Source organism: Tachyglossus aculeatus, chromosome X1 (assembly GCF_015852505.1).
Source record: "Tachyglossus aculeatus isolate mTacAcu1 chromosome X1, mTacAcu1.pri, whole genome shotgun sequence".
Lineage (NCBI taxonomy): Eukaryota > Metazoa > Chordata > Mammalia > Monotremata > Tachyglossidae > Tachyglossus > Tachyglossus aculeatus.
The window spans coordinates 87,525,884-87,535,303 of NC_052101.1; the positions used below are offsets into that span (position 1 = coordinate 87,525,884).

The 9,420-nt window shown below is 48.7% G+C and overlaps 1 non-coding gene across 1 annotated transcript; it reads left to right on the forward strand.

Annotated features, from left to right (window-relative positions):
• The first annotated feature begins 278 nt into the window (after nt 1-278).
• Nucleotides 279-364, forward strand: TRNAS-AGA. The gene has a single exon. It is a non-coding gene; the product is annotated as a tRNA-Ser (tRNA).
• Nucleotides 365-9,420: the final 9,056 nt, after the last annotated feature.

The following is a 9,420-nucleotide window of genomic DNA, read 5'->3' on the forward strand; positions in this document are numbered from 1 at the left end:
TCTTGCCTCGGGAGCTAACCCCGTAAAAATCATAATAATAATGATGGTATTTGTTAAGCGCTTGTTTGTTGCCAGGCACTGTTCTAAGCGCTGGGGTAGAGACGAGCTAAATGGATTGGACACAGTCCCCGTCTCACGTGGGGCTCACAGTCTCGGTCTCCCATTTTACAGATGAGGGAACTGAGGGAAAGAGAATAATAATAATGGCATTTGGTAAGCGCTTCCCATGCGCAAAGCACTGTTTTAAGCGCTGGGGGAGGTTACAAGCTGATTATGTAGTAGTCGTGGCCACTCGAGCGGTTAAGGCGATGGACTAGAAATCCACTGGGGTTTCCCCACGCAGGTTCGAATCCTGCCGACTACGGATTTCCAATTTTCCCCCTCCTTCCTCTCCCCATCCCCCCGCCTTACCTCCTTCCCCTCCCCACAGCACCTGTCTCTATGTATATATGTTTGTACGTATTTATTACTCTATTGATTTTATTTGTGCATATTCTATTTATTTTATTTTGTTAATATGTTTTGTTTTGTTCTCTGTCTTCCCCCTTCTGGACTGTGAGCCCACTGTTGGGTACGGGCCGTCCCTATACGTTGCCAACTTGTACTTCCCAAGCACTAAGTACAGTGCTCTGCACACAGTAAGCGCTCAAGAAATATGACTGAATGAATGAATGAATGAGAGACAGGAAGCAGGAAAGTCAGCAAGGGGGATGATGCAGTAATCAAGGTGGGGCAGGACAAGGGATTGGATCAATGTGGCGATAGTTTGGACGGAGAGGAAAGGCTGGATTTTAGCGACGTTGTGCAGGTAGAATCGACAGGATTCAGTGATGGATTGAATACGTGGGTTAAATGAGACAGCGGAGTCAAGGATAATGCCAAGGTTACGGGCTTGTGAGGCAGGAAGGATGGTGGTGCTGTCTACAGTGATGGGAAAGTTAGGGGGAGGACAGGGTTCGGGTGGGAAGATACCAGGTTCAGTTTTAAACATATTAAGTTGGAGGTGACGGGAAGACATCCAAGTAGAGATGTCTTGAAGGCAGGAGGAAGTACGGGAGGGAGGGAGATCTAATTCACTTGTACCTACCCCAGGGCTTAGAACGGTGTTTGACACCTAGAAGTGCTTAACAGATACCATTAAAAAAGAACACCCACAAAAAAAAAAAGCAGAGCCTACATTCTCCTGGGGAGACAGACATAAATAGAAATAAATCAGTTTTAGTGTATGATTTAAAGAGAGGTGTGGGGGTGAGGGTGGGGCGAATAGAAAAGCCCCAAAGGTCACAGAAGCAGGGTGGCTTGGTGGATAGAGCATGGTTTTAGGTGTCAGAGGTTGTGGGTTCTAATCCTGGCTCCACCACTCACCAGTCATAGGTGTGACTTTGGGCAAGTCACATAACTCTCTGTGCCTTGGTTACTCCAGCTGTAAAATGGGGATGAAGACTGTGAGCACCACCTGGGACAACCTGATTACCTTGTGTCTACCCCAGCACTTAGAACAGTGCTTGGCACGTAGTAAGCTCTTAACAAATACTATCATTATTATTATTATTATTATTATAGTAAAGTCCCCAAGGTCACAGATCCAAGTGCTCAGAGGACGCAGAAGGGAGAGGGAACCGGGGGGGGGGGGGGGGGGGGGGGGCGGGTGTTAAATCAGTGAAAGCCTCTTGGAGATGTGACCTTAATAAGGCTTTGAAGGTGGGGAGAGTGGTGGTCTGGCATATCTGGAGGGGGAGGGAGTTCCAGACTAGGGGGAGGATGTGGTAGGGGTTTGCAGGGAGATAGATGAGATCTTCCTAAAATCTCCCCTGCTCCTCTTCAGTCCCTCCCTCCTCCTGCTCCTTCAACTCTCCCATTTTTCCCAGCAGTATCTCAAGAAGAGATCTTCTGCCATCTCTCAGTAATCCACCCCCTCCACCTGTGTCTCTGACCCTATCCATTTGCACCTTATCAAGCCACAGCCCTCCTCTTCTTCCCTCCCTGGCCTCTGTCTTCAGCTGTTGGCTCTCCAGTGGCTTTTCCCCCTTTGCTTTCAAACACACCCTTGTCTCCTCTATCTTAAAAAAACAAAACAAACCCTCGGCCCCAAGGCTCCCTCCAGTGATCGCCCGATCTCCCTCCTACCATTCTTCTCCAAACTTGTGGAACGAGTTTTCTATGCCCATGGCCTCCAGTTCCTCTCCTCCAATTCTCTCCTTGACACCCTCAAATCCGACTTCCATCTCCTTCACTTCACAGAAACCACCCTCTCAAAGGTCACAAATGATCTCCTTTTGCCTAATCCAACAGCCTCTACTCCATCCTGACCCTCCTCAACTGCTCAGCTGCCTTCAACTTTGTCGACCACTCCCGTCTTCTGAAAATCAATCAATCGTATTTATTGAGCGCTTACTATGTGCAGAGCACTGTACTAAGCGCTTACATTATCCAACCTTTGCTTCACTGACACTGTCCTCTCCTGGATCTCCTCCTATCTCTCTGACTGCTCCTTCTCAATCTCTTGGCTGGGATCTTCCTCTACTTCCCATTCCCTAACTGTGGGAGTCCCTCAAGTTTCAGTTCTGGGTCCCCTTCTATTCTCCAACTACACCACTCCCTTGGAGAACTCATTCAACCCCATGGCTTCATCGACGACCTCTTTGCGGATGATTCCCAAATCTACATCTTCATCCCTGATCTCTCTACCTCTCGGCAGTCTCACATTTCCTCTTGCCTTCAAGACAGCTCTACATGGATGTCCTGCAGATACCTCAAGCTAAACATCTCCAAAACAGAATTCCTTATCTTCCCACTCTTTCCTCCCACTGATTTTCCCATCATTGTAGACAGCACCACCATCTTTCCAGCCCAGCCTCTAATCTGGGCGTTGTCCTCGACTCATCTCACTCATGCAACCTACATAGTCAATCTGATACTAAATCCTGTCGGTTCAACCTTCACATCGCTTGCCATTCAAATTGCTACCACGTTAATCCTCCCTGCTGACCTCCCTGCTTCCTTTCTCTCCTCATTCCAGTCCAAACTTCACTTTGCTGCCCGGATAATTTTTCTTTAAAAACGTTCAGTCCATGTCACCCCCCCGCACCCACCCCAACCCCAACCCAAGAGCTTCCAGTGGTTGCCCATCCACCTCTGCATCAAACAGAAACTCCTTACCATCAACTTTAAAACTCTCGATCACCTGGCCCCCTCCTACTGCCTCTCACTGCTCTCCTACTACAACTCTGCCGGTGCACTTCTCTCCTCTAATGCCAACCTACTCACTGGACTTGATCTTGTCCATTTCGCTGGTGACCTCACCCCCACATCCTGCCCCTGGCCAGGAACACCCACCCGCTTCCTAACCGACAGACGATCCCTCTGCACACCTCCAAAGCACATCTCCTCCCCAACCAAACCCTCGTTTCCTCTTCTCCCACTTCTTTTATTGTTGCCTTTGCACCCTTGGATTTCCACCCTTTTTTCAACCCTCCCTCAGCCCTACAGCACTTATGTACATATCCGTAATTCATTTGTTTATATTAATGTCTCTATCTCCCTCCAGACCATAAGCTCACTTAGGCCAGGGCATGTGTCGGCTCCGCCAATTGTTCAGCTGTGTGACTTTGGGCAAGTCACTTCACTTCTCTGGGCCTCAGTTCCCTCATCTGTAAAATGGGGATGAAGGCTGTGAGCCCCCCTGTGGGACAGCCGGATCACCTTTAACCTCCCTGGCGCTTAGAACAGTGCTTTGCACATAGTAAGCGATTAATAAATGCCGTCGTTATTATTACGTGTCTACCAACTCTGTTATAATGTACACTCCCGAATGCTTAGTACAGTGCTCTACATACAGTTAAATTGACTGCCTGATTCATTGGAGATGTAGATTTGGGAATCATCCACCTAGCAATGATAGTAGAAGCCATGGGAGTGAATGAGTTCTCCAAGGGAAGCGGTGAAGATAGAAGGGGACCCAGAACTGAACCTTGAAGGACCCCCCACCACACACACACACACACACACACACACATCAGAGGGTGGGAGGCAGAGGAGGAACCAGCAAAAGAGATTGTGAAAGAGCAGTCAGAGAGATTGGAGGAGAACCAGGAGAGGACAGTGTCAGAGTAGGCAAGGTTGGATAAAGTTTCCAGGAGAACGGGGTGGTCTACATCATCGATGGAAGCTGAGAGGTCTAATAATAATAATGGTGGTATTTAAGTGCTTCCTATGTGTCAGGCACTGTACTGTAAATCAGGTTGGACACAGTCCCTGTCCCATGTGGGGCACACAGTCTCAATCCTCAGTTTACAGATGAGGTACCTGAGGCACAGAGAAGTGAAGTGACTTGCCCAAGGTCATACAGCGGACAGGTGGCTGAGCCAGAATTAGAACCCATGACCTTCTGACTCCCAGGCCTGTGCTCTATCCGCTGTGCCAATTAGGATGGAGTAGAGGCTGTTGTATTTGTCTAGAAGAATTCATTCATTCATTCATTGAATCATATTTATTGAGCGCTTCCTGTGTGGAGGGCACTGTACTGTTTGGAAAGTACAATTCAGCAACAAATAGAGACAATCCCTATCCAACAACGGACTCACGGTCTATCTAGAACAGGGGAGACAGATATCGAAACAAGTAAACAGGCATCAATAGCATCAATATAAATAAATGAAATTATAGACATATTCACATCATTAATAAAATAAATAGAATATGTACATATATTCACAGGTGCTGTGGGGCGGGGGGGTAGAGCAGAGGGAGGGAGTCGGGGCGATGGGGAGGGGAGGAGAAGCAGAGGAAAAGGGGGGCTTAGTCTGGGAAGGTCTCCTGGAGGAGGTGAGCTTTCAGTCGGGCTTTGAACAGGGGGAAGTGTGCCAGTTTGGCGGATTTGAGGAGGGAGGGCATTCCAGGACAGAGGCAGGACGCGGGACAGGTGAGAACGAGGCACAGAGAGAAGGTTAGCACCAGAGGAGCAGAGTGTGCGGGCTGGGCTGTAGAAGGAGAGAAGGAAGGTGAGGTAGGAGGGGGCGAGGTGATGGAGAGCTTTGAAGAAAACAGTGAGGAGTTTTTGCTTGATACGGAGGTTGATGGAGGCAACCACTGGAGATTTTTGAGGGGTGGGGGTGACATGCCCAGAGCGTTTCTGTAGAAAGATAATCCGGGCAGCAGAGTGAAGTATAGACTGAAGTGAGGAGAGACAGGAGGTTGGGAGATCAGAAAGGATGCTGATGCAGTAATCCGGTCGGGATATGATGAGTGATTGTACTGACAAGGTAGCAGTTTGGATGGAGAGGAAAGGGCAGATCTTGGCGATGTTGTGAAGGTGAGACCAGCAGATTTTAGTGACGGATTGGATATGTGGGATGAATGAGAGAACGGAGTCAAGGATGACACCAAGGTTGCGGGCTTGTGAGACGGGAAGGATGGAGTGCCGTCCAGAGTGACAAGAAAGTCAGGGAGAGGACAGGGTTTGGGAGGGAAGATAAGAAAGCAAATTGAGTTTAAAAACACTGGCAGCATTCAGGCTATCCCCCCTAGTCACCTTAGAAAAGCACAGCCTAGTGGCAAAGAGATTTATTAACTTAAAGTACATAAATGGGGATTAGGATGGGAATGCTGGTGAGTTGATCTAGGCAAGACTTACTAGGTTTAACTTGCCCTTCCACTTGGATTTTGCCTTTGTATATATGTACACACACATATGTAAATACACACACACACACACACACATATATATGTACACACACACATATATATGTATGTACATGTACATATATAGTATTTGTTAAGTGCTTACTGTGTGCCAGGCACTGTACTAAATGCTGGGTTAGATCCAAGCTAATCAGCTTGGGCACAGTCCATGTCCTACATGGAGCTCTCAAGTCTGATCCCCATTTTACAGACAAGGTTACTGAGGCACAGAGAAGTTCAGTGACTTAGCCTAGGTCACACGGCAGGCAAGTGGCATGGCCGGGATTAGAACCCAGGTCCTTCTGATTCCCGGAAGACCCCTGGCCCACGTCCTACCTCTGTCCTGGAATGCCCTCCCTCATCAAATCTGCCAAACTAGCACATATCCCCTCTTCAAAGCCCCACTGAAAGCTCACCTCCTCCAGGAGGCCTTTCCAGACTAAGCCCCCCATTTCCTCTGCTTCTCTTCCCCTTCCCATCGCCCCTACTCTCTCCCTTTGCTCTACCCACCCTGCCCCACAGCACTTCCGTACATATGTACATATTTATTATTCTATATATTTTATTAATGGTGTGTATATATCTATAACTATATTCATATTGATGCTATTGATGCCTATCTACTTGTTTTGCTTTGTTGTCAGTCTCCCCCTTTCTAGACTGTGAGCCCGTTGTTGGGCAGGGATTGTCTCTATTTGTTGCTGAACTGTACTTTCCAAGTGCTTAGTACAGTGCTCTGCTCACAGGAAGAGCTCAATAAATATGATTGATTGATTGTAATGGCTGAATTCTTCACAAATAGACTTTAAGCTCATTATGGGCAGGGGTTGTGCCCACTAACTGTTGTATTGTACTCTCCCAAGAGCTTAGTACAGAGCTCTCCACATAAGTGCTCAATAAATACCACTGATTGATTGATCAATCTCTTACCCTATTATATCCACCTGCACTAGTCTAGTTTGAAGTTTACCATGCCAGGATTGAGATGGGAAGAGAAGGGGTTTCAAAGGTCGAACCCACATCTGAAGCGGAAGCAGCACAGGCTTGGGAGTCAGAGGTCATGGGTTCTAATCCCGGCTTCACTACTTGTCAACTGGGTGACTTTGGGCAAGTCACTTAAATTCTCTGCCTCAGTTACCTCACCTATAAAATGGGGATTAAGACTGCGAGCCCCACGTGGGACAACCTGATCACCTTGTATCCCCCCCAGTGCTTAGAACAGTGATTTGCACATAGTAAGCACTTAACAAATACCATCATTGTTATCTAAGAGGTACCCTTTGCAAATCGGATGTTCAGTCGTTCTGCATTTCAATGCTGGGCTTCACTTAATATCCATGATTTACCCTGGAAGCTTACCCCCCAGTCCTTGGCACACAGTAACCGCTTTAACAAATACCAACATTATTATAGAGAAGCAGCGTGGCTCAGTGGAAAGAGCATGGGCTTGGGAGTCAGAGGTCATTGGTTCTAATCCCGACTCCACCACTTCGCTGTGTGACTTTGGGCAAGTCACTTCACTTCTCTGTTCCTCAGTTACCTCATCTGTAAAATGGGGATTAAGACTGTGAGCCCCATGTGGGACAACCTGATCACCTTGTATCCCCCCAGCACTTAGAACAGTGATTCGCACATAGTAAGCACTTAACAAATACCATCATTGTTATCTAAGAGGTACCCTTTGCAAGTCTGATGTTCAGTCGTTCTGCATTTGAATGCTGGACTTCAGCTAATATCCATGATTTACCCTGGAAGCTTTCCTATTCCAAGTGGAGCTAGGGAAGCAGTGTGGCTAAGTGGAAAGAGCACAGGCTTGGGAGTCAGAGGTCGTGGGCTCTACTCCTGGCTCCACCACTTCATTCATTCTTTTGTATGTATTGAGTGCTTACTGTGTGCAGAGCACTGTACTAAGCACTTGGAAAGTACAACTCAGCAATAAAGGGAGACAATCCCTGCCCACACCGGACTTACAGTCTAGAATGGGGGAGACAGACATCAAAACGAGTAAGCAGGCATCAATATTTGTAAATAGAATTATAATAATAATGATGGCATTTGTTAAGCACTTAGTATGTGCCAAGCACTGTTCTAAGCACCGATGTAGGCACATCAAAGCAAGTAAACAGGCATTAATATAAATACATAGAATTATAGGTATGTACATTTACACACAAGTGCTGTATGGGGGAGGGACGTAGCGCAAAGGGAGCGAGTCGAGGTGACAGCGAGTCGAGGTGACACGCAGGGGAGGGAGAGCTGAGGAAAAGGGGGGCTTAGTCTGGGAAGGCCTCTTGGCAGAGGTGAGCCTTCCTTGGGCTTTGAAGGGGGAAGCGTGATTGGTGGATACCAGCTGTGTGACTCTGGGCAAGTCACTTAACTTCTCTGTGTCTCAGTTACCTCATCTGTAAAATGGGGATTAAGACTGTGAGCCCCAAGTGGAACAACTTGATTACCTCGCATCTCCCTCAGTGCTTAGAACGGTGCTTGGCACATAGTAACTGCTTAACAAATACCAGCAGTATTATCATTATTAGGGGAATGCCAAAACCAGCTGGAAGCCATAGTGGCTTCCCCGGCAACAAGTGTTTTAATCACAGCCTTACCGTCCAGCTCACGCAACGGCCTTTTTCATCCTCGGGTGTCGGAAACCTTCACCACGTCTGGCCTGGTCCCCGCAGTGTGGCTCAATGGCTCTTGCCCGTGCTTGGGAGTCAGAGGTCATGGGTTTCAATCCCGGCTTCCCCACGTCATCTGTGTGACTTTGGGCAAGTCACTTCACTTCTCTGGGCCTCAGTTCCCTCATCTGTAAAATGGGGATTAAGACTGTGAGCCCCATGTGGGACAACCTGATTACCTTGTACTCCCCCCCGCCCCACCTCTTAGAACAATGCCTAGCACATAGAGAGGCAACGTGGCTTTGTGGAAAGAGCACGGGCTTGGAAGTCAGGGGTCATGGGTTCTAATCCCGTCTCTGCCACTTGTCAGCTGTGTGACTTTGGCCAAGTCGCTTAACTGCTCTGGGCCTCAGTTGTCTTATCTTTAAAATGGGGATGAAGACTGTGAGCCCCACTTGGGACAACCTGATAATCTCGCATCTACCCCAGCGCTTAGAACAGTGCTTGGTACATAGTAAGTGCTTAACAAATTCCATTATTATTATTAGTAGTAGTAGTAGTAGTAGTAAGCGCTTAATAAATAGTAGTAGTAGTAGTACCAGTAGTAGTAGTAAGTAGTAGTAGTAAGCGCTTAACAAATACCATCGTTATTATTACGATGATTATTACCCGTCTTGCAGATCCGGGATGGATGGGTGTCTCGGCTCGCAGAGCTGCGCTCCTTCCCCCGGGCCCGCCGGCAGGGTGGTGCGGTTCAACGGTCTGACCAAATGAGAGCGGCCCTTTGGCTTTCAGGGCACAGGGGCCCACGCGGGCAGCGGTCCCCGGACCGACCAGCAGGGGGCAGCCAAAGGCCGCTCCAGGCAAGTCGTGCCCCACGAGCGAGGGGCCGCCAGGACCCCGAGGGCAGAGACCCGGGGCCAGGATGGCTTCCAGCAGGCTCAGGTGGCTTCCGATGGGCTGACGGTCTGGAGGTCCACCACCCAACAACTTGCCCACGCAGTAGTTGTGCTCCTCGGGCCGCATCCTCACCCCCAGCTCCTCCATCGCTTCTTTGCCCGCTCCCGTGCCTGACGCCAGCACGCCCGACTCCGAGGGTCTCGCCCCGATGGTCAGCCCCCACCCT